This window comes from Grampus griseus, assembly GCF_964374135.1.
Source record: "Grampus griseus genome assembly, chromosome: 2".
Taxonomy (NCBI): Eukaryota; Metazoa; Chordata; class Mammalia; order Artiodactyla; family Delphinidae; genus Grampus; species Grampus griseus.
Genome location: NC_139018.1, coordinates 113951088 through 113977593, shown reverse-complemented (window position 1 = coordinate 113977593; position 26506 = coordinate 113951088). Strand labels below are relative to the sequence as shown.

Genomic DNA, 26506 nt, shown 5'->3' with positions numbered 1-26506 from the left:
ATTGCCTATTCTGGACATCTCATAGTCACACACCTTTTAAAATGCGTGAAAGTTATTAGATCTCTCTCTCTATTTGATGGTAGAGAGAAGGGGCTGTATCTTGATCTACAGGCACATAGTAGAGATTCGATGCTAGTGAATACTGTAAAGGAATTCTTAAAGAATCTCACAATGCAAATAATAGACTCTCCTTTTAGACATCCTCCCATGCTTTAACATAGTCAAAATTATATCGTATAAATCAGCAATCACAGTGAGCACACAATATTTATGTTCTACTTTTTATTATTTGAAATCTATACAATTATATCATTTTATGTTCTTTTAAATGGCTGAGTTTCCTGTAATAATGCCTCCATTACCGGATATTTAAGTGGTTTCCCTATCACCTTAGTTTGGAGTCCAAAGTCCTCAGCAAGGGATAAAACATCTTTCAGGAGCGGAACCTTGTCTACCTTTATAGTCTCATTTCCTCCTGTTCCTCCTTAAATCTGCATTCTATCCCCAATTAAGCACTTCCTCTGTCCAGCCATTGTTTCACTGCTCCTCTGGCTCGTACCTGTTTCTACTTTGCTTTAGTTCCCAGGTCACTCCCTCTGGGAAGCCCTCCACAGATCCTGATCTACTCTATACGTCCATCCATCACAGGCTGACCCAGCCTCCTCTACTATAAGGTTAAACAAACTTCATTTGAAGCATGGCTTTGAGGGACCACAGAGATGTGTCTATCTTATTCACTTTTATATCCCCAACACTCAGTAGAGAGCTGGACACATAGCGAATGCTCAATAAATCCCTGAGGAATAAAAGGAGGGATAGATAAATGAATATTGGCCTTTGGGTTTTGTTTTGTTTTGTTTTTGTTTTTGCCTTTCTCTCCTCTCTCCCCACTAGATAGATTCCCCTACCTCGGGGTGTTTCTTTATATTTTTGTTACTTCACAAAAAGTACTTCACCAGCACAAAGCCTGGTGCTCAATAAATGCTAAATTAATTACTGCTACAACTAATATTTTCAGAGCAATCTAGTTGCCTCCAAAATAAGAATGAGAAGAATGTTCAGGTGAGATATATTTCCATATCCAAGGGAGAAAGACATGCCAAGTACACACTGATTTTGTTTAACTGCTTTTGGAGACAAGACTAATGCTATGTTCAGCCATAAATAGCATGTTCCAGGGTCATGCCTTTGTCTGAAAATCTGATTACTGCATTGGATAATACTAACTTTTTCCTACACAACACAATACATCATACTTTCCCCAGTGTGGCTGCCTGACTGTCATAGCAACGAACTTCCTTCTACTCCAAAGCCATTGAAAACCGCTAACAGGAAATCACAGGCAACCTCTGGGACCACATGGTTTAGGGAAGATTGAATCTTCTGTGTACTCTGAGCTCTACCGGAGAAGTCAAGAGACTTGATTTCCTACACTGGCTGCCCAAAAGATATAAGAGGTGATCTTGGAAAAGTCAAAGATTACCAGAGACGAAGCACCTTTGGGAATGTCTGAAACCAAACCGTCATTTTATGGATTAAACACACACACACACACACACACACACACACACACACACTACACTACACACACACACACACCAGGCCTAAGAAAGGAAGTGACAAGTTAGAGGGAAAACTAGTCTCCTACAACCTGCTTTCTCATGTCATCTATGTATCCAGACCCCGTTTCCTCTCTCCCAGCTCCTTACTTTGGGAAGTGACAGCAGGAACTATCCAGGTGCATTGCATTTTGTAATAAAAGGGTCTGAAAGGCAGCCTCACAGAGGGCAAGGGTTTTGAGTTCTCACTTCTCTGGGCTTCCTCCCAATTATCTCTATCCTTTGGAATACTGTCACTGGCAGCTACAGCTTTAACCCTCAATATTTGCAACCATACTATGGAAGAACATTCTGAGAACAAAGAAAGATGGCTGAACATGAGACAATGACAGCAAATGGCTACATGAAAATAATCTAGAGGAATGGCCTTAAGTCTGGGTTTCTTCTACCTGTGGCCCAAACCAGCTACTAGGTCTGACCCTCTGCCTATGTGGCTTAGGCAGTGTCCCTGCCTTCTCAGACTTGCAACAAGGAAAAGGGGGATCCTAGGAGATAACTGAAACCTGGGGACAAGTGACTACCTGACAAAATTGCCCAGAATCCTGCTGCCTTAGCAATATTGCATGTAGAGCATCTCATAAAATTACATTAGCGGGCTTCCCTGGTGGCGCAGTGGTTGAGAGTCCGCCTGCCGATGCAGGGGACACGGGTTCGTGCCCCGGTCCGGGAGGATCCCAGTTGCCGCGGAGTGGCTGGGCCCGTGAGCCATGGCCGCTGACCCTGCGAGTCCGGAGCCTGTGCTCCGCAATGGGAGAGGCCACAACAGTGAGAGGCCTGCATACTACAAAAAAAAAAAAAAAAAAAAAATCTGCAGGGCTACAGTTTAATGTTTTTCATGGATGGTCACTTCACTCCTTTTTTCTCCCCTTGAATAGAATTACAATTCTGATGTCAAGAGCCTCTTCTCTAAGCAGATTTTGTCATGGTTTCCTCCTTGCAGAGAGAGGGGACAAAACAGGAGAGCACAAGCTAGAACAACAGGATAAGAGCAAGTGGGCACATCCTTCTCCTCCGCGCTTATCTCCCTCTTACTGCTCTCCCTCTCTGCTCTCATCTGCTTCCTAAAAGTCCTCCCCACCCCCACAGGGAATACCTTTACATTCCACACACCACAGAGGTAGTGACTCTCAGTGTGGTCCCAGGACCAGAAGGATCAGCATCACCTGGGAACTTGTTGAAAATGCAAATTCTTGGGCCTCACTTCCAACTCCTAAATCAGAAACCCTGGGGATGGAGCCTGGAAACCTGTATTTTGACAGGTCCTCTGGGTGATTCTAGTGCATGGTCAAGTTTGGGAACAACTGCTCTATGAAAAATCAAGTAGTGAATAGACCTGGAAGCAGCTGATTATTCTTACATTGAATCAAAGATGTTCAAATTCCATGCCTAAATTTAAAAGTTAATACAAGCACTATTTTTTAATTTAGGATATTGCCTGGATCCCTGATAGTAAAACAGCCCTCTGATCATTTTTTAAAATTCTGGAGAATATACAAGAAAATTCAGGTTGCTTAGAATAAAGTGACTAACAGCTAAAGGGTTTACCCTCAAACACAGGTTAAATGTTTAAATCACTCATTGAACTCTTTAATTGGAAAATCCATTGATCTAAGAGGAAAGACATTTTTAAGTGATAAAGAGCAAAGAATATAGAAAAAGAGCTAACAGTTATAAAATTTTGGAAGGTGGGAAGCAGAGGGATCCATGGAAATGACTTAGCAGACAGACCCAAGCAAATGGATCTTAAGCAGGAATTGAAGCAATGAAGCTACCTAGTATTGTACCATCTCCAGAAGGCAACTTTGGAAATAGGGGAGAAAGTAGGCCTAAAAACAGAAAAATTATCTATAAGTGTATTTAAGAATTAGTCAGAGGTTCTACTTTCCAGAATGGTTAGCTAAAAGCCTTTGAAAATCAGCTCCTTCATAAAAGCAAAGAGAACATTGGAAAAAGCTGGAGTGGCTATACTAATATCAGACCAAACAGACTTCCAGACAAACATTTTTACCAAAGACAAATAAGAGCATTTTACAATTATAAAATCCATCAGGAAGACAAACAATGAAACCCCAAAATACATGAAGCAAAAACTGACAGAATTGAAAGGAGAAACAGACAATTCAACAATAATAGTTTGAAACGTTGATACTCCACTTTCAATAATGGATAGAACAACTAGAGCAGTAGATATCTATAGAACCTTCCACCCAAGAAGAGCAGAATACACATTCCTCTCAGGTACACATGAAACATTCTCCAGGAGGGAACAAATGTTAGATCACAAAACAAGCTTTAATAAATTTAAGAGGAGTGAAATCATACAAAGTATGCTTACTGATCACAATGGAATGAAATTAGGCATCAATAGCAGAAAGAAATTTAGGAATTTCAAAAATATGTGGAAATTAAACAACATACTTCTAAATAACTGATCAAGAAAAAAAAACTCAGGGGAAATTAGAAAAAACTTTGAGATTAATAAAAATTAAAACACATCATACCAAAACTTATGGGATGCAGTTATAGTTGTGCTTAGAGGGAAATTTATAGCTATAAACACCTATGTTAAAAAAGATCTCAAATCAATAACTTAAGTATTGAAAAAAGAAGAGCAAACTAAACTCAAAGCCAACAGGAAGAAGGAAACTAGAATGGAAATAAATTAAACACAGAAGGGAGAGACAACAGAGAAAATCAATGAAACTGAAGTTGGCTTTTTTTAAAGGGAAAAAAATTGACAAACTTTTAGATAGACTAACCAAGAATAAAAGAGAGAAGACTCAAAATACTAAAATTAGGAACAGAGAGGGGACATTACTACTTATTTTAGAGAAACAAAAAACAAACAAAAACAAAAAACAAAACAAACTTCTAGCCAGGGCAAAATAGACAAGAAAAAGAAAAGGCATCCAGATTGAAAAGAAAGAAGTAAAAGTATCTATCTGTATTCACAGATGACATGACCTTGTGTACAGAAAAAATTTTAAGTGCACCAATAAACAAGTTCATCAAAGTTACAGGATATAAGATCAATATGCAAAAATCAATTATATTTCTATACACTATCAATAAAACAACCTTAAAATAATAGCATTATTTTTATTGTAAAAATAGCATTTACAATAGCATCAAAAAGAAGAAAACACTTAGGAACAAATTTAACAAAAGAAGTGTAAGACTTACACATTGAAAAATACAAAACACTGTTGAAAGAAATTAAGGAAGATCTAAATAAATGGAAAGAAATTCCATGTTCATGGATCGAAAGACAATATTGTTAAGAGGGCAATACTCCCCAAAATTGATCTACAGATTCAGTGCAATCCTAATCAAAATATCAGCTGTCTTTTTTTGCAGAAATTGACAAGTTGATCCTAAAATTTATATGAAAATACAAGGAACCAAGAATAGCCAAAATAACTTTGAAAAAGAAAAACAAAGTTGGAGGACTCATACTTCCTGATTTTGAAACTTACTACAAAACTACGGTAATGAAAACAGTGTGATATTATCACAGGCTAGACCACAGATCAATGGAAGAGACCTGCGAGTCCAGAAATAAACCCTTATATTTATGGTCAATTGAGTTTTGACAAGGGTGCCAAGATAATTCAATAAGGAAAGAATAGTCTTTGCAACAAATGGTGTTGGGACAAGTTTGCACATCTACATGCAAAAGAATGAAGCTGGACCCCTGTCTCACAGCATATATAACAATTAACCTAAATGTAAAAGCTAAAACTATAAAATTTCTAGAAGGAAGCATAGGCACAAATCTTCATAATTTTGGATTATCAATGTTTCTTAGATGATATGACATCAAAGGGACAAGTGACAAAAGAAAAAACAAGATAAATTGGACTTTATCACAGAAGTCTATTGAGAAAATGAGATGGCAACCCACTGAATGAGACAAAACTTTTGCAAATCATATACCAGATAAGGGACTTGTATCCAGAATCGATGAAGAACTTTTATAACTAAAAGATAAAAAGAGATTCCAATTAAAAAAGGACTTAAATAGACATTTCTCTGAGGAAGATATACAAATGGCTAATAAGCACATGAAAAGATGCTCAATATCATTAGTCATTAGGGAAATACAAATTGAAACCACAAGATACCACTTCACACACAGGATGGCTGAAAAAAAAAAAAGACAATAAGAACACTGGCAAAGATGTAGAGAAATCAGAACCCTCTTACAATGCTGATATTATTGTAAGATGGAACACCTTCCTTGGAATACATTTGAGAGTTCCTCAGAATGTTAAATGTAGAGTTACCATATGAGCCAGCAATTCCACTTCTAGGAATATACCAATGAGAAATGAAAACACACATCTTCACAAAAACTTGTATATGAAAATTCATAGCAGCGTTATTCATAATAGCTAAAAAGTAGAAACAATCCAAGCGTCCAAGTGATGAATGGATAAACATGATGTGGTATATCCATACAGGAAATATGACGTGACAAAAGAAAGGAATGAAGCCCTGATATATGCTACGACACGGAGGCACCTGGAAAACATTATGCTAAGAGAAAAAAGCCAATCACAAAAAGTCACATATTGTATAATTACATTTATATCAAATATTCAGAATAGGCAAACATATAGAGGTAGAAAGTAGATTAGTGGTTGCCAGGGGCTGGAGGGAGGCGAGAATGTGGAGTGACTACTAATGGGTACGGACTTTCTTCCTGGGGTGATGAAAATGTTCTGAAATTATATAATGGTGATGGTTGTATGACTCTATACTAAAAGCTGCTAAATTGTACTATTTAAATTGGTGGCTTTTATGGTATGTGAATTTTATCTCAATAAAGCTGTTATTTTTTTAAAAAAGAAGCAGCAGCAGCAGTTAGCTTCCTAGATCCCCAAGAAATCATCACATAAATAACAAGAAAATTTCTGTTTCCAGATTGAAGGAGCCCATCAAGTGCCCAGGACCAAGGTGTTAGGGTGCTCAGATTATCTACCATTACCATCCCAATCCAAGTCAGGATTCTCCCAGCAGCTGGGAGTTTTGCCTGCTGTTAGCTCACAGCTGTGTCTTTCTGGAACTTGCCCCCAGTCTAAGGGAGCTGCCTCACCAACCTCCTTCCCGGGGATAGCCCCTGTCCAAGGACGGGTCCATGTGGTTGTACAGTGGCCCATCCCGTCTTAGTTTGGGGTAATTCCCAGCTCAGGGCTGTTCATTCCTGCATCTCACACCCCTCACAGGCATAGTTCCAGAATCACTGCCTAATAAACACTGGGCACAAATCTCTTTCTCAGGATTAGCATCCTGGAGATCTGACCTAGTACACTATCATGGCTCAGCTGCGAAGCGCATGCACGTAGGCATACTGTAAGCAATGGTTATTAATCTAACCAAAATTACAACATAATTACATTGACAGTGTGTGGGATGGGAAGTGTGTATGTGTGGTGAGGTGGAGGGAGAGGATGATGAAAGAGGGCTACATCGTCACCTTCAACAGAAAGTACCTGAAACTGAAAAATCCAGAAGTAATGATATAAACATTATTCAGCGATAAGAAAGTCAATATCAAAAGAACAGCTAAAATTATTGGGGAGGAAGAAATACTGGAGGGGGCAAAGTTTGTAGAATTATTTGACTCTGTAAGATACATGCATGGGTCACTTAAACAATAAAAATTAATTTTAAAAAGAATTTTAAAAATAACTCCAACCATTTGGGTTCTGAGAAATGGAATCCTGTACAGTTTCTATCAGTGGTAGGTCCTTTCCATCTCTATTCAAAATTAACACAAAACTATAAAACTCCTTGCTGTCTTTTCAGGAACTCAGCATAAGTGGGAGAGCAAAAATGTTGCTTTCCAAGAAAGCAACACGTTGCTGAAGGTTCTAGATTTTAGCCAGCTTTGCTACTACCAAGGCTTGCATTATCTCTTAGTAGGCAAGAGGGAGACGCCTCAAAGTGGCAGGAAATGAGGTTCAAGCTTTCCCCACAAATGCACATTCTTTTGCCTTCCCTTAAGTAGAGAGAAAATTTCAGGTAAGAAAAGAGGAGAGACATTCTGTGAATAAATACGTGAGGCTATTCTTGGAGAATGGATAACATCTGTGCTTAGTTTTGGATCCATTCAAACTTCACAAGTTCACTCCAAGTTTAACACTGAAGCCCTCGTTTCCCAGGCTCAAGTTCCATTTTTTTGGTAGAATATGTGATATCCCTGTTCAAGAAAAGCAGCCTCGTAAACGGAGCTCATAAAACTCAGACGTGGCAGGGTGCTCACCCAACACATGCTGATGAGTGAAGTGTAAATGAATTAGAAACATGTGGATGCACTGTCTTAACTGTGTATGCAGTGTTTATATAAAATAAAAAGGTGTTTGCCCAAAGTCCTAGCAATGGGCACGGAGTTTGCAGCATTTGCTTGGGGGTGAATAATGCAGGGCAGCCAGAGCTATAGCCATAGCCATGCCGGGCTTCACCTCTGCCAACTACATTATCTACATGCTAATCCTCCTGTTTATGATGAAGGATCTGCCTGCCCTTGGACTCCAAATTCTGCACTAGACGCAGATGATTACTATATAAACTGCTTTCCCCCAGATTGCATTTTCCAGGACAAAGTTATGGAAAATAAGATGAGGAGGACGCTTCTAAGAGCCCAGACTCTTCTCTGGAATTAGAAAACTGTTTGAAAAAGTAGAGAAAAGGGGCAGGATTAATTCTTAGCTTTTCCTGTTCTGAAAAGGAAATTGTTTGGGCGTGCATTCCATTATAAAAACTTAAATACAAAAGCATACAGCTTATCAATTATGGACAATAATACCCCTAATCTTCCATCCCGCACTGCGACTATGTAATTTAAACTTTGAATCTTATTTAATTGACAGTCTTCACAGACTTGGAGATCTGGACGAAAAACAGTACACAAAATGCCTTTTTTAAATTCCGAAAAACCATTGGCTCAATGTTGTGTAGATGTTAAATTCCTCTTAGCACTGCTCACACTTACACACATTTCTAGTAGGTAACACTTTAATGGTGGTTCTCAAACTTTAGTGTACTCAGAATCACTTTGAGGTTTCATTAAAACACAGACTGATGGACTCCAGCCCCAGAGTTTCTGATTCATTAGGTTTCTGATTCTTGGCAAACCCAGCATCTGCCTTTCTAACAGGTTCCCAGGTGATGCTAATGCTGCTGGCCCAGGAACCACACTTTGAGAACCATTCTTCTAATTGGTACTATTGAACCAGGATGGGGAAAGGAGACCCACCCAGCAACCAGACCACTATTTGACACCCTGGGAATGCACTGCCAAAGCTGACACACAAAATGATGTTCAGCTAACTAAATCGAAGGTTACAGTTTTATACATGCAAGCCAGCCAGTGGAGACTGTAATCAAGAGGCCATTCAAGGAGGAAGTTCCCTTCTGAGCTGGCAGGTACGGTCCATACTATGCAGGAAACGGAGAGGGAAAAGGAACTTCTCTTTCTTTAGCATCTGCGTTTGCCTCCGGCTGCCTAACCTCTTCCTGCCTTTTACAATTTTTATGTCTACTGCTTACTGAGCACCTACTATGTGCCAGACTCTTTATGTACATTGACTCAGCTAATCCTCACCCCTGGAGGATGAGGGCCCTGAGGCTCAGGCAAGCTCATCACCGCACATGGCCCGTTTGAGGGGTGAGAGACATCCTCCATGGCGGAAGTAGAGAGCAAGGGAAGATGAGCTGAGATGAGGCTGCCGAGGCAGATCGGCAGCCCAGGGCATGCAAGACCATCATTCTCGTAGAAAGAATGAACACACTTGTCTTGAGTTCTACGAAGCACCGCGGCTAGCATTCCTTGCAATTTTCCACATAGCAGAACGTGGAACAGCAGTAGCTTCCCATTTGGAGAAAGTTCCTAGACACGTAATTTCACAGGAATTGGTTAAGCCAACTTTGTCCGAGTTACCCAACCTTTCTTCTGAAGTGTGTTCTTTTTCTCTCATGTCATAGTAAATCCAAAGCTGGAAAAAGTGACTGAAAACAAATACCATTATGGAAAAAGATCCTGCTGTTCAAAACTCTTCAAGCTGTGTGACATGGAGTGCTACATCTTAAAATGTTACATTTAATAAAAAAATGAAAGTGTGAAAGGGGTTCTGTCAGTAGAAAGCCAGTTTGGCCAACTGTCAGGAAAGCAGCTTGACAGCTTCAACAGAAGTGGGAGGTCATAACCAGTTTCTTATGGAAAAATATATATCTATCTGAGTGGATGTGGATATATTAAAATACGGCGTATATACATATCCTCCAGCAAAACAATGTGGCTGGGGTTTTTCTTGTTAAGGACTGAGGCGGTTGAGAGCTCCGAGAAGGAAGCTGGGGAAGGGAACTCTGGTACCAACTTCCATGTAAAGTAAAAGCCTCAGAGGCCAGAGAAGCTCAGAGGCAGAGGAAATGACACCATCTCTGCAGGCAACACCCAGAGGAGGGTGGCTTGACTTCCCATCTCCTGCCATTATCGTAGTAAAAAAAATATATATGTATAGGTATGTGTGTATATGTGTGGGTATGTGGGTATGTTTACATGTGTGTAGTATGTATGTATGTTGCATGTATCTGCGTGTAGGAATGCCTGTGTGCATATATTCGTGTGTATATGTGTCCTTATTTACGTGTGCATTACGTGTATAAGTGTGTTCATGTATATAAGTGTGTGTGCACACATGTATCTTCCAGAGTCTGTTGGCGCCAGGCCAAAGCAATCACCAGTGATAAGAACACAATATGCGCTGATCCATAAGGTGGTAAAGCTTATTGCATGAATGTGTGGGCAGATGCGGCAAATCCACGTAGCAAGCAGTGGTTCTAACAAAGGCTCTCTCTTCTAAACATTTAAGAGCAGACCTGATAAGACACTAGAAAAAGAAGGTTTCAGCAGGAAGGAAGTTTGGATGGCTTAGTATGACAAATTCTCAGAATTCAGGGGAGAACTTCAAGGAGCCCCAGCTAACCTTGGACTCAGCTTTCCCTTCTGGGGCTTCATAAAACCCGCTGAAGAATGACTTTCATCGCATTACCACTCCTCTTGCAGCCATACCGAGTTCGTCACTCTCCTCAGAAAATCTATGTCCAGCCCCTAAGATGGGGTTCGAGGACATCGTTCTCTACAAGTGGGTCTTTCACTAACTAACGACTCAACTACTCTCTTCATTGTTCTGGAAACACACCGTGGGCATTCTCACCTCTGTGGCTCTATTTCTTTTGTTCACCTCTCCAGAATGTCCTTGACATTCCAATCTACTAACACAAACCCTACCTCCAGCATATGATCGTGAAATACACAAACATAAAAACTGTGGCAAGTGCTGTGAAGGCAGAGTCTCCCAGGGAATATAGAACAGAGAAAGACACTCTGTCTAGGGTATCAGGAAAGGCTTTACTGAGGAAGTGACTTTTGAACTGAAATCTGAAGAATGAATTAGTTTTATGAGAGAGGGGATGGAGAGTAAGCCATCTCAAGCAGTGGTACCAGCCTGTGCAAAGGCCCTGTGGTAGGAGGAGTGGAAAGAAGGCCAGTGTGGCTGGAGAGACAGCCTGGAGAGGTGACCCTTCTTTAAGTCCACAGTTCTCATGATCTCTCTGGATCGGGGTTGCCAGATAAAGTGCAGAATGCCCAGTTACATTTTTCAGATGCATAAGATATGTTGCATGGGACATACTTAGGCTAAATACATTAAACAATGATTTGTTTATCTGAAATTCAAATTTAACTGGACGTTCTTTATTTTTATTTGCTAGCAACCTTATGCTGGATACAACCAAAGGACATATTTTTCTACATAACTCATTTGTATTCTCTACCACAACAGGTCTTATATTTTAGCTGGCTTCAGTTCTTTCCATCTCTCATGACCTCAAACAGAGAACCTCAGAGCAGGAAGAGTCCTAGAAATCAGGTAGTCTGACCTTCTAGCTCCACAGACAAGAACAGGAGGCTCAGAAAGGCTCCGGAGCTGCTCAAGGTCACAGATAAAGACCCCACTGAGGCATCTTTCATGCCCTCCTGCTGTGCCTAGGACAGCGCTGAGCACATTAAAACAACAGCCTAATCAATTGTTTGATTGAATTAACAAGCTCATTTACATGCCTCTGTACAGAGGGGGATGAATAGATAGGATCCCAGACAGCCAGGAGCTTTCCAAACAAAATAAACAGCCAGACAGACAGAGCAGAGGCCACTTGCACATGCACAAACACGGGACAGACACAAACAACCCCAGCCAGCGGCTGCTTTGACCAGCTAGACTCCTGCCTTTTTCCGGAAGCTCTATAAGAGCCAGGAACCAAGAAGGCTCTCCTCCTTGCTGGCTTGGTGAATTTACTCTTGCATGGTGGCCCATGGAATTGACATGACAAGTGTGGAAAGGGATCATTTTTAACCTTAAGATGGGAACTGTGACACTGAAAGGCCTCACCAGCCAGCCTCGTTTGTCCCTTTCAGGTCCTAGTTATTTGCTAAGAGACTTTTTTCGGGTCTTCTCTGCAGGCAGAACACGTTCTGTCCAAATATGCACAGCCACCCAGAGAAAAGGGCAGGGGTGGGACCCTCCACCACTATTTACCAAACGAATGCAACATTCAACCCGACTGAAAGCAGGGGAGTAATCCCTCTGAGTAAGCTCGGCTTTCATTCCTCCACAGGACTTGAAAAGACGTCAATCCATCCGAATCACAATCAAATGCAAGCATTTCACTTCCCGAAGACAAACAAGGATTTGGACAAATGAGAAACGGAGGCTCCCTTGTGGAGGCATGAAAAGGGAATTCAGCAGCCCCGGCTCCCTCTCTAAGAAAGCACCGGGAAGGATGTTCTTGCCGTGACCACACAAAGCGTGGCATGAGCTCATCACGCCAGAACCTAATTGAAACCTCAGGCTGAAACAGTGTTTTGTGATATCTGGGGGAGAGGATGGGCAAAGACAAAAAGGAAAAACAAAGGATGTGTACAGAAGAGGCATGAAAAGCAGCCCACTTCTTGACTGTTGGGACGATTTGGATGGTGGCCATTGAGTTAAATGAGGTGCAGCCTTCCTTTCAATCTCAGAGACCCAAAGCCGTTTTGCAGAACTAGCTGCTGCCAGCATTGTGGCTCCCTAGCCAAGGCCTTCAGGGTCCATTAGCACCTTCAAAATGCAATTTAAAAATTGTATCTAGGGCTTCCCTGGTGGCGCAGTGGTTGAGAGTCCGCCTGCTGATGCAGGGGATGCGGGTTCGTGCCCCGGTCTGGGAAGATCCCACATGCCGTGGAGCGGCTGGGCCCATGAGCCGTGGCCGCTGAGCTTGCGCGTCCGGAGCCTGTGCTCCGCAACGGGAGAGGCCACAGCAGTGAGACGCCCGCGTACCGCAAAAAAAAAAAAAAAAAAAATTGTATCTAAAGAAATGCAGCAGAAAAGATGCTGGTTAGACCTTTAGACAAACCACCTAGCATTCACGAATCCACTGAAAGGCATAAAAGGGAAAGAGAAAGAGCGTGGCTCTGTTCTGTCCTTTCCTAGGTTTGAATCTGAGTTCTGCCACTTACTAAGCTTGTGTCATTGGACTAATTATGTCTACGAACCTTGCTTTCCTTATCTGTTCAAATGGGTATGCCAATGCTTATCTCACAGTCTTGTCTGAGAATCAAATAAGAGAATGCTTGTAAAAGCACAGGTGCAAATATTTGTTCACTTCCTTTCTTCTCCCCTGAAACTAGATGCCCAGGGAAGTGATGAAGTCAGTGTTTGGAAGCTTTATTAAGAACTGCAGCCATGGAAATATCTGACTTTATTGAAATGTGGCAACCCTTGCAGGCTGGAGGTAAAAAGATGCGCTAGGTGGTAGTCCCCCCTAGTTTCGAGGCTTTATTTTATTAAAAGTATTCCCTTGTCAGTAGGTAGTTAACTGACGTTAGGCTGTCTTCAAAGCTCTGCGGAGCTGCCTGTTCTTTGCATATTCTTTGATAATTGCCGAAACAGCGTGGCCAAGTTAAAATAAGCCTGGAAGAGGAGTAGGGAGAGCCGTCCCATGGTGTTTTGGCTGCACTTCAGGACTCCAGCTGCTCGGTAGCCAAACCTTGGGAACGCTGTTTAAGTCTCATTATTCTATTTTCTTTCTCTTTATGGTTCTTGCAAATAGCCACCTGAAAGGTTCATTTCGTTATCTGTATAGAGAAACGGTTTTAATCCTTCTTCTGAGAGTCGGCTGTGTTCTGAAGGGCCAGCATCCCCTGCAGTTCAACCCTCAGCCACTGACAAATATAGGTCTTAGTGAGGGACTCGCTATTCTTTTCCTTCAGCAGAAGTTCCCATTGACAAGCATACCCTGCCTCAATGGAAAGCATGTGACAGACCGGGATGCCTGGAAAGAAGGCACCTCTCCCCATACTCCCAACAGTACCTAGTCACAGCCAGTATACCTTTGTGGGATTATTGGTTCTTTTCCTAGACCCAGTCCCCTACTTCACCTTGACTGTGTAGCCATAGCCCCATGCTCTGGATTCCTTTGGAAAGATTTAGCCAGCCATAATTACCTAAAAACCTGGGGGAGGGGGCCAGAAAAAGGGAATTCTCTTTAAATGCCCAATAGATTTGAGATACAAGGATGTGATCTTTTTGACTGAGTAATCCAGCTTATCCTCTACTCTCCTCTTCACTGTACTAGGCAGATCAGGCTCCAGGAAAACTTCCTGGATCATTCAACATAGTAAACGCAGGGCACTGTGACAAATGGGCAAGCACATGTTTAGATCAAGGACACTCAAGGTCTTTCTGTGGGTTCAGAGTGCTGGAGGTCAGGGGAAGGTTATGTGACAGAGTAGACAGAGGGAGATGTGAGATGCAAAGCTGGATTCAACCTGGTAGACCTATGAAAGTCAAAGTTTCCATAGCTCTCTCTGCAATCCAGAAATCTTCCAATGGTTCTAACCATATTTCCAAGTCCTCTCTACTCTTCCCTCACTGTTTTCCTTGTCCAGTTAAAGCCATACAAAGATTTCACCAAAAACAGATAGTCCCATGAAAATCAAACTAGATAACATAAACAGAGAGGGAATGTAATATAAGCTCTTTTAAACCTTTGGCCTAGATTCCATTGGGCCCATCCTCTTACACCTCATTTTTTTCCTACAACAGTAACAGCAATGTTTACAAGAGCCAAAAAACTGGAAGTAACCCAAGTATCCATCGACAGATGAATGAACAAAAACAATGTGGTATATACTTACGATGGAGTATTATTCAGCACTAAAAAGGAAGGGAATTCTGACACGTGCTACAACATGGATGTATCTTCATGACATTATGCTGCATGAAATAAGCCACTTACAAGAAGACACTGTATGGTACCACTTATATGAGGCACCTGGAGTAGTCAAATTCTTAGAGACAGAAAGTAAAATCGTGGTGGCCAGAGTTAGGGGGAGGGTAAAATGAGGAGCCATTATTCAATGGGTACAGAGTTTCAGTTTTGCAAGAATAAAAGAGGTCTGGAGATTGGATGCACAACAATGTGAATGTACTTAACACTACTGAACTGTATACTTAAAAACAGTTTAGATGGTAAATTTTGTTATGTGTATTTTGCTACAAATTTGAAAAAATGGAACTAGAGTCTTTACATTCAAAAGTCTGCCCCTTCTTCCATTATATTCCAAGGGTCAAATCAACACTCCAATGAAACAATACCTAAAATTGGTGGTCAAATTCCAATAGCTGGCGTGATCTACCAGACCAGGCTGCCCCACAGAGATTTGCTGTCTGCTCTCGTCAAGTGAAGTGGGCATCAGCTGTCCTTTGCAAAGATGACATTACTGACTCCAAACCAGCAAAGCATGGGTGAAGGTTGCTTCATTCCCCATTACTTGGGATACATTTCCATCGCTTTCACCCACATTCTCCTCTTTAAAGGGCCTGGCACATACTGGGTACTCCATATGGGTTTGGTGAGCAAATTAATGAGTCACTAAAAGGTTAAAGTGGAATGAACCAAGCAGCTCTATGACAGAATTGTAAGAACCCCTCGAGAGTGTTAAAAACACAAATTGATTGCTCTTTGTGGAAAAATGCGAGGGATGATTTATGTGAAACAAGGTAAAGTAGGTTCTTGTTAAAGTCTCAGATTTTACTGGGAATGTGTGATACCCTGAGTGCAGTTTTGATTTGTCTTCTGTTTATGTGTGTAAACCACAAAAGCAGTTAACTGTTGATGGCCAAATAACAAATGTCTCTGCCTCTCCCCAGAGAGATTAAATAGCTCTGGGTTGAGAAAAAAATAGAAGATCAAAAGAAGACCCAGACTTCCCGGCTGGCAGGCAGCAAGAGGTCCCCTGGCCAAGGGAGGGTAACCTTTGCTTGAACTTAGAGGAATGTGGAAAAGGGGTTCTGGGCTGAGAAGAAAATCTGTAAGATGCTTCTCCTAAGCTGTGCAGACCAGAATTCTGAGCTACATGCCTGAAATTCCCTGACCTGACCATAATATTTACTTCTAAGCCTTTGCCGCATATACTTATAATTAACAAAAAGGTGTCTTGTTTTTTTTTTTTTTTAAATTGATGGCACATAAAGCAAGTTCCGGGTGAGAGTGATATCTTTGTATAATTGGTCCAATACTTTTGGGAAAATAAGGCAGATATCAGGTGACATAATTCATACCCACTGATCTATTCATCCCCCTCCTGGAATTTATTCTAAGACTAAAAATCTAAAAGAAGAGAACATATTACAGTTTTCCTGAAAACGTATTTGAATGAATTTTGAGTTCTTTTTAAAAAACTCATTAGGAAAAAGACTTTGGGGGAGATAAAACATTATCCCCATTACACCTAAGGCCACATTAACCCCTATATAAGCCCTGATTCGTGGGTACCACTTCTTTGATTTAGAGACAATCACCAACCAACAGCATCCTGAGCAGATCTGAAAATGCTTCTCTAACACCTGAGATCACCCAGACAACACTGTCCGTCAAAAAGAGCCCATTCTATAGGCACTCAGACAGGTTTTTTTTTTTTTAATGTTAATGAGTTATGCCTAGCAGCTAGCTTGCAGTGCACAGCTATTCAATTCTTCAAACGGGTGATAAAAGCATCCTGCCCAAGTCCTCAGAAGCCTAAAACAAAACGCAAGCAAGCTGTGAAAACAACTTGACCCCCATGCCCACGGCTGCAAGGGAATCTCCAGGGCCCAGGAAAAAAAGAAAAGACAACAAAAACAGAAAACCCGGAAACCTTGACTCCTAAAGTAGCAAGTACTATAATGCAAATGTATGTTGATTAGAAGGCAAATAGAACCCTTTTCAGCCTCTGGTTTCCAAACACAAAGCTTGGAAAACAATTGATTTTCTCCAAGTTCTTCCAAATAGAGAAGGAAATAACTGGGGAAGACTTTCGTCATTTTAAAAGCTGACCTCTGAATTTGGAACCGAGGGAACGTCCACATTTTCTCTTAAAAAGTGTTATTTACTTAGTGATCGGAGTCTACATATTTCAGACTCTCTGTGTCTCTCTCCTAACAAACAAGCCATCCCGTTCTGGAAAGTAGGAAGGCTGGGGCTGTGCCCACCTGTCAAACTTCTCTTTCACATGGTAACATCTCCATCTGCTGGAAAGTTAGATGTCTGCATTAAAGGCAGATAATGTTAGTTTGACTGTCCTATAAATCTAGGTCAAACTTACATTCCCACTTTCTCGTTCATAAGCCTTGCCTTGTTATGTGAAACATCTGGCTTTTTCCCTTATTTCCGAGGCCTCCAATGGTCTTCATCCCTGTGGCATTTGCAGGACCTCTCTTTACCCCTGCTCACTCCCCTCCCCACGGTTTGCGCAGGTCCCCATCAGTCTTTCTTTAGAACTGTACATCCTTAGGTTAGTCCAGAAACCCTTCTCTGAGGCTGGATATTGTTTACCTGGAGGTCAGTGGTTCCCGTACAACCCTCCCCGCCCCCCCTCCCCCCCTCCCCCCGCCCCCGGGCTGGCATTCCTTTGAACTATGATCTTAGCTTTTCACAGCATGAGCTCCTTTATTTGGCTGGGCAAAACTGTTCAATAACTGCCTGTTTTGTCTTTGATTTTTAAAAATAAATAAACACACAAACATTTGGGCCGTGAGGACAAGGCTGTGGTTGCCCCTCTCTTGTTTCTGGTGCCTTCAAGTCTCTTGCTCTTCTGTACGTTTCTGTGGATTCCACCTTGGCCAGGCACCCACTCAGTGATTAGCCCCAGGAAATACAAGTGCACATCGCCTGTGTACACGACTACTTCTCTGTCCTTTCTGTTTCATCATTAGCATCACTTTTCAGAATGAATTCCTCCATGCCTTTAGTTTAGTCTCCATTCTGCCATTCCTTTCTTTAAAGTAAACAACGTACAATTCTATTTATAAATTATTGCTTCCTGGTATTAAACTCCCAGCCAGAACCTGAGCAGCTTTCTGGGCTTCCATCTCTTTATTTGTACAGTAAGGAAGTGGGACTGATCCCTTAAGTCCATGCAATTTATGATGGTCAGAGGAAAAAGAGGCCCAGGCAAGTAAAGAAGCCACCTGTTTCAGCAGCCTCTCAAAGACGACAAACTTGAGAGTCAGAGGTTGGCAAGGAAATAAAAGCTAGGCGGATCTTGTCCTTCTCTTAGGAGAGCTGGTGAAGGACAAGTTAGCTACGAGAATACCTGATTATAAGAAAACGGGGGCTTTCCTGGTGGCGCAGTGGTTGAGAGTCCGCCTGCCGATGCAGGGGACACGGGTTCGTGCCCCGGTCTGGGAAGACCCCACATGCCACAGAGCGGCTAGGCCCGTGAGCCATGGCCGCTGAGCCTGCACGTCCGGAGCCTGTGCTCCGCAACGGGAGAGGGCACAGCAGTGAGAGGCCCGCGTACCGAAAAAAAGAAAGAAAACGGGAGTCAGATAAGCCCAAGAGGACCCAACCCTCCTCCGTCTACCTAAAGAGAACTTAGAACTGTAGAGCTGAACAGAAAGGCAGGCCTTTCCTTGTCCTCCAAGACCATCTGCTAAAATGTACCTGAGAAGGAGAAAATGAGAAGAGCTAAAGAAAAACGCCTTCTCTCTCTTTCTGTCTCTCTCTCCACAGCTGCCTAATCCAGGGGGTAGAAGGTCTAAATAATTTTGATCTCAACAACTGGTTTAAAACATGTTATCTTCTTTTGCCTAGAAGAAAGAATTAGGTTTATTAAGCAGTGATTTACAATAAAAGATCCATAAAACTGATGCTTTAATTAATGGCTAGTATGTAAGCTTATTCCATTAAAAGCAAGAGCATAATGGAGTGGAACAGTGGATGTGGCAGGACTGAGTTCCGGCCCCCAGCACTTTATACCTATGATTATTGCACTATGCTGTTTTTCTACTCACGCCTGCACTTAGATTAGGAGTTCCTTGAGGATGATGGAACCTGGTCTTCTCATCCTAGTAGCCTAGACAGAGGTCCTCTCACACAACAGGTATTCAATAAGTGCTTGTCAAATTGAAATGGACCAACCAGAGCCCGTTCTAATGGTCTCTCCACATATGGAGAGCAGATGGCTAATGATCTACTTGCCAAAGTGCTGGCCCCTTGTTCATCTGATGTGAGCTCTCCAGGTCTCCTTCATGGTGCCTTTACAAGAATTAGAATACATGTCCCTTCCTCAACACACTTTACTTCCTCCTGATAGAAAATCGTCATAATGTATTGATACCATTAGAAAAAGCCACTTTTGGCCATCTGCTGGAAAGTTGTCACAGTAAATATGCAAATCATTCATCTTTTGAGTCAACAGAGTCATAATAAAAATATGAAGAAAATCAAAACAATAAAGATACCGACAGAGGAAACTTGCACAAGCCTCTTAGATAGCCTAATCCACCAGAGGGCAGACAGCAAAAGCAAGAAGAACTACAATCCTGCAACCTGTGGAACAAAAACCACATTCACAGAAAGATAGACAAGATGAAAGGGCAGAGGGCTATGTACCAGATGAAAGAACAAGATAAAAGCCCAGAAAAACAACTAAATGAAGTAGAGATAGGCACCTTCCAGAAAAAGAATTCAGAATAATGACAGTGAAGGACCTCAGATCCAGGAGCTCAGAAAAAGAATTTAGGCAAAGATCAAGAAGATGCAAGAAATGTTTAACAAAGACCTAGAAGAATTAAAGGACAAACAAACAGAGAGGAAGAATACAATAACTGAAATGAAAAATACATTAGAAGGAATCAATAGCAGAATAACTGAGGGAAAAGAATGGATAAGCAACCTGGAAGACAGAATGGTGGAATTCACTGCTGTGGAACAGAATAAAGAAAAAAGAATGAAAAGAAGAGAAGAAAGCCTAAGAGACCTCTGGGACAACATTAAATGCAACAATATTCGCATTATAGGGGTACCAGAAGGAGAAGAGAGAGAAAAAAGACCCGAGAAAATATTTGAAGAGGTTATAGTCGAAAACTTCCCTAACCTGTGAAGGGAAATAGCCACCCAAGTCCAGGAAGCGCAGAGAGTCCCAGGCAGGATAAACCCAAGGAGAAACATGTCGAGACACATAGTAATCAAATTGACAAAAATTAAAGGCAAAGAAAAATTATTGAAAGCAACAAGGGAAAAACGGCAAATAACATACAAGGGAACTCCCATAAGGTTAATGGCTGATTTCTCAGCAGAAACGCTACAAGCCAGAAGGGAGTGGCATGACACATTTAAAGTGATGAAAGGGAAGAAGCTACAACAAAGATTACTCTACCTGGCAAGGATCTCATTCAGATTCGATGGAGAAATCAAAAGCTTTACAGACAAGCAAAAGCTAAGAGAATTCAGCACCACCAAAGCAGCTCTACAATAAATGCTAAAGGAACTTCTCTAAGTGGGAAACACAAGAGAAGGAAAGGACCTACAAAAAAAAACCCAAAACAATTAAGAAAATGGTAATAGGAACATACATATCAATAACTACCTTAAACATGAAAGGATTAAATGCTCCAACTAAAAGACACAGGCTCGTTGAATGGATACAAAAACAAGACACATATATATGCTATCTACAAGAGACCCACTTCAGACCTAGTGACCCATACAGACTGAAAGTGAGGGGATGGAAAAAGATATTCCATGCAAATGGAAATCAAAGAAAGCTGGAGTTGTAATACTCATATCACATAAAATAGACTTTAAAATAAAGAATGTTACAAGAGACAAGGAGGGACACTACATAATGATCAAGGGATCAATCCAAGAAGAAGATAGAACAATTATAAATATATATGCACCCAACATAGGAGCACCTCAATACATAAACCAACTGCTAACAGCTATAAAAGAGGAAATCGACAGTAACACAACAATGGTGGGGGACTTTAACACCTCACTTATACTAACAGACAGATCATCCAAAATGAAAATAAATAAGGAAACAGAAGCTTTAAATGACACAACACACCAGATAGATTTAATTAATATTTATAGGACATTCCATCTAAAAACAGCAGATTACACTTTTTCCTCAAGTGCACACAGAACATTCTCCAGGATAGATCACATCTTGGGTCACAAATCAAGCCTCAGTAAATTTAAGAAAACTGAAATCATATCAAGCATCTTTTCTGACCACAATGCTATGAGATTAGAAATCAATTACAGGGGAAAAAACGTAAAAAACACAAACACATGGAGGCTAAACAATGTTATTAAATAACCAGAAGATCACTGAAGAATTCAAAGAGGAAATCAAAAAATACCTAGAGACAAATGACAACGAAAACATGACAATCCAAAACCTATGGGATGCAGCAAAAGCAGTTCTAAGAGGGAAGTTTATAGCAATACAATCCTACCTCAAGAAACAACAAACATCTCAAATAAACAATCTAACCTTACACTTAAAGGAACTAGAGAAAGAAGAACAAACAAAACCCAAAGTTAGTAGAAGGAAAGAAACCATAAAGATCAGAGCAGAAATAAATGAAATAGAACAAAGAAAACAACTGCAAAGATCAATAAAACTAAAAGCTGGTTCTTTGAGAAGATAAACAAAATTGATACACCATTAGCCAGACTCATCAAGAAAAAGAGGGAGAGGACTCAAATCAATAAAATTCGAAATGAAAAAGGAGTAGTTACAACAAACACTGCAGAAATACAAAGCATCCTAAGAGACTACTACAAGCAACTCTATGCCAATAAAATGGACAACCTGGAAGAAATGGAAAAATTCTTAGAAAGGTATAAGCTTCCAAGACTGAACCAGGAAGAAATAGAAAATATGAACAGACCACTCACAAGTAATGAAATTGAAGCTGTGATTAAAAATCTTCCAACAGGGACTTCCCTGGTGGTGCAATGGTTAAGAATCCGCCTGCCAGTGCAGGGGACACGGGTTCGAGCCCTGGTCCGGGAAGATCCCACATGCCACGGAGCACCTAAGCCCGTGCACCACAACTACTGAGCCTGCGTGCCACAACTACTGAAGCTCACGTGCCTAGAGCCCATGGTCCACAAGAGAATCCACTGCTATGAGAAGCTTGCACACCGCAACGAAGAGTAGCCCCCGCTCGCTGCAACTAGAGAAAGCCTGTGTGCAGCAACGAAGACCCAATGCAGCCAAATAAATAAATAAATAAATAAATAAATAAATCTTCCAACAAACAGAAGTCCAGGACCAGATGGCTTCACAGGTGAATTCTATCAAACATTTAGAGAAGAGCTAACACCCATCCTTCTCAAACTGTTCCAAAAAATTTCAGAGAAAGGAACACTCCCAAATTCATTCTATGAGGCCACCATCACCCTGATACCAAAACCAGACAAAGATACTACAAAAAAGAAAATTACAGACCAATATCACTGATGAATATAGATGCAAAAATCCTCAACAAAATACTAGCAAACAGAATCCAACAACACATTAAAAGGATCATACACCATGATCAAGTGGGATTTATCCCAGGGATTCAAGGATTCTTCAATATATGCAAATCAATCAATGTGATACACCATATTAACAAACTGAAGAAGAAAAACCATATGATCATCTCAATAGATGTAGAAAAAGCCTTTGACCAAATTCGACACCCATTTATGATAAAAACTCTCCAGAAAAGTGGGCATAGAGGGAACCTACCTCAACATAATAAAGGCCATATACGACAAACCCACAGGAAACATCATTCTCAATGGTGAAAAACTGAAAGCATTTCCTCTAAGATCAGGAAAAAGACAAGGTTGTCCACTCTCGCCACTATTATTCAACAGAGTTCTGGAAGTCCTAGCCACAGCAATTAGAGAAGAAAAAGAAATAAAAGGAATCAAAATTGGAAAAGAAGAAGTAAAACTGTCACTGTTTGCAGATGACATGATACTAAACATACAGAGTCCTAAAGCTGCCATCAGAGAATTACTAGAGCTCATCAATGAATTTGGTAAAGTTGCAGGATACAGACTTAATGCACAGAAATCTCTTGCATTCCTATACACTAATGATGAAAAATCTGAAAGTGTTATTAAGGAAACACTCCCATTTGCCACTGCAAAAAGAGAATAAAATACCTAGGAATAAACCTACTTAGGGAGACAAAAGACCTGTATGCAGAAAACTATAAGACACTGATGAAAGAAATTAAAGATGATACAAACAGATGGAGAGATACACCATGTTCTTGGATCCGAAGAATCAATATTGTGAAAATGACTATACTACCCAAAGCAATCTACAGATTCAATGCAATCCCTATCAAACTACCAATGGCATTTTTTTACAGAACTAGAACAAAAAACCTTAAAATTTGTATGAAGACACAAAAGACCCCAAATAGCCAAAGCGGTCTTGAGGGAAAAAAATGGAGCAGGAGGAATCAGACTCCTGGACTTCAGACTATACTACAAAGCTACAGTAATCAAGACAATATGGTACTGGCACAAAAACAGAAATATAGATCAATGGAACAAGAAAGAAAGCTCAGAGATAAACCCATGCACCTATGGTCAACTAATCTATGACAATCGAGGCAAGGATATACAATGGAGAAATGAAAGTCTCTTCAAAAAGTGGTGCAGGGAAAACTGGACAGCTACATGTAAAAGAACGAAATTAGAACACTCCCTAACACCATACACAAAAATAAATTCATAATGGATTAGAGACCTAAATGTAAGGCCTGACACTATAAAACTCTTAAAGAAAAACATAGGAAGAACACTATTTGACATAAATCACAGAAAGACCATTTTTGATCCACCTCCTAGAGTAATGGAAATAAAAACAAAAATAAACAAATGGGACCTAATGAAACTTAAAAGTTTTTGCACAGCAAAGGAAACTACAAACAAGATGAAAAGACAAGCCTCAGAATGGGAGAAAATATTTGCAAATGAATCAATGGACAAAGGACTAATCTCCAAAATATATAAACAGCTCATGCAGCTCAATATGAAAAAACCAAACAACCCAATCCAAAAATGGGCAGAAGACCTAAATAGACATTTCTCCAAAGAAGACATACAGATGGCCAAGAAGCACATGAAAAACTGCTTAACATCACTAATTATTAGAGAAATGCAAATCAAAACTACAATGAGGTATCACCTCACACCAGTTAGAATGGGCATCATCAGAAAATCTACAAACAACAAATGCTGGAGAGGGTGTGGAGAAAAGGGAACCCTCTTGCACTGTTGATGGGAATGTAAATTGATACAGCCACTATGGAGAACAGTATGGAGGTTCCTTAAAAAACTAAAAATAGAATTACCATATGACCCATCAATCCCACTATTGGGCATATACCCAGAGAAAACCATAATTCAAAAAGACACATGCACCCAAATGTTCATTGCAGCACTATTTACAATAGCCACGTCATGGAAGTAACCTAAATGCCCATGGACAGACTAATGGATAAAGAAGATGTGGTACATATATACAATGGAATATTACTCAGCCATAAAAAGGAACGAAATTGGGTCATTTGTAGAGACGTGGATGGATCTAGAGACTGTCATACAGCGTGAAGTAAGTCAGAAAGAGAAAAACAAATATCTTATATTAACGCATATATGTGGAACCTAGAAAAATGGTACAGATGAACCGGTTTGCAGGGCAGAAATTGAGACACAGATGTAGGGAACAAACATATGGACACCAAGGGGGGAAAGTGGGGGGTGGAGTGGTGGTGTGATGAATTGGGAGATTGGGATTGACATGTATACACTGATGTGTATAAAATTGCTGACTAATAAGAACCTGCTGTATAAAAAAATAAATAAAATAAAATTCAAAAAGATACCTACAATGTAAACACTGACCCTGGAGATGCAGTAACCTGTTCAGTGCACAGCCTGAACAACTGTGCAAGGCAGATGATTTTTTTCAGGCATCTATGTGACTAGCCTTGAATAACCGAGTCTATGAGGTGGTGGCAAATGGTAGAACTATTTATGTTCTGCTACTTTCATGTTGGCTTCAGAAGAGTCACTGACAGAAAGTGGCGGGATTGCGTGTGTTTGTGTGTGTGTTAGGGAATTGGGAAGGGGGCAAGCAGTGATCACAAGTTAGATCACAAGGAATCTAAAGAATGACTTCTCTCCCTTACAAAGTTCTCAGGCCCAGCAAGTTTGAGCTGTAACCTTGTCCACAAAAGGATTTCCCTGGCAATACACTGTTAGTTTAGGTACCAAATAGCTGTCCTGACATCAAATGGCCCACAGCACTCTGGGTGTTGTCCATCAACCCACAGGTATACTCATCAGGTCTGTTCTCTTTCCTTGTCCTCTCTGCAGATTTACACTGCAGGCCACCAGCCCTCCCTCAGTGCTCTCCTGTCCCTTTGCATTCCTAGCACTGCAGTCTCCAGGTTGCCCTCCTGCTGGGCTGTTCCTCCCCTGGTTCTTCTTCCTCCACCCCGGACAGGCATTCTCTGAAGGTCATGCCTCAGAGTCTGAATCTCCTTCTCCACTCTCCCCTCTTCATCTGTTTACCGGGATGGAGAGCACCCACATGCCTGTTCATCCCAATCTGCACACAACCTGTGGCCCTGGCTCTCCATATGCCTGCACAGCATTCCCACTGGGACATCCTGACTTCACCGCAAACTCACTTCATAGCTAAACTCAAGCTCTCAACTTCCTCCCACTTCTGTTCTTCCCCACTGGACTGCCTGTTCCGTGTCAGGCTTGCCGTTATTCCAGTCACATAGCTTCAAAACATGGCCCTTAGTTCCTGCATGAAGTCGCCCATCCAGCATAACTCAGTCCCCCTCGGGAATGTCTCCAGTGTTTCGTTCACATGTCAGTTTCTTTCCACTCCCGCACCCAGGGCCCCATCAAGCCTGGATAACTGTGGCAGTCTCCTCTTGGTCCCTGCCCTGCTCATCACCCTGAGCACACTTGCTACGTTATCAACACTGTGTATACTATCTATCAACAAACATGTATCGTGCTGGGAGTAACAGAGAGGCAAAGTCCCTGTTCCCACAAGTCACAAAGAATTTTATAGTCAATTACAATTCAGTGTGAGAGGTCCTGTGACAGGGAAAGCACAGGCAGCGGTGGAAACACACAGAGCATCTCACCCAGTCTTAGAAGATCAGAGAAGGCTGCTCAGGGGAACGTGAACCTGAGCTGGACCTGAAGGATGTGGAGAAGGTAGTCTGGAAGGGGGGGAAGAAACTTACGTATTGCCTGGGGTTGTTTACCTTTTGTACACACACACATACACACACACACACACACACACACACACACACACACACACACACACGCTCCACCTTATCTCCACGTCTAGACAGTAACCAACCTGGATGAAGAGCTGATCTTTAATCCACCCAAGCATTCCTTAGGATGCTGGGCTCTAGCAGACGTGGACGTTTTTATTCATTGATGGAATGCATACTTTT

General features: G+C 41.2%; 1 protein-coding gene across 1 annotated transcript in view; it reads right to left on the bottom strand.

The window, feature by feature from the left end:
• THSD4 (thrombospondin type 1 domain containing 4) overlaps positions 1–26506 on the bottom strand; it is a gene marked incomplete at its 3' end in the record, with an annotated part of 565068 nt that overhangs the window by 310329 nt on the left and 228233 nt on the right. The window lies entirely within an intron of this gene.